The sequence below is a fragment of the Athene noctua genome, chromosome 3 (assembly GCF_965140245.1).
Source record: "Athene noctua chromosome 3, bAthNoc1.hap1.1, whole genome shotgun sequence".
NCBI classification, from domain to species: domain Eukaryota; kingdom Metazoa; phylum Chordata; class Aves; order Strigiformes; family Strigidae; genus Athene; species Athene noctua.
Window position 1 is genome coordinate 8,329,151 of NC_134039.1, and position 215 is coordinate 8,329,365.

Genomic DNA, 215 nt, shown 5'->3' on the forward strand with positions numbered 1-215 from the left:
CTCTTTTGGTGCCAGTATTGAATTTTTTTGCAGCGGCGCCTGTCCGGTGGGCTTGGTTCCACCTTAGAAACAGAATTTGGGTGTGGATATCCCTAAATTAACAGCCCACACTGTGGTGGGTTGACCCTGGCTGGACACCAGGTGCTCCTCAAAGCCACTCTTATCACTCCCCTCCTCAGCTGGACAGGGGGGAGAAAATATAATGGAAGGCTCAT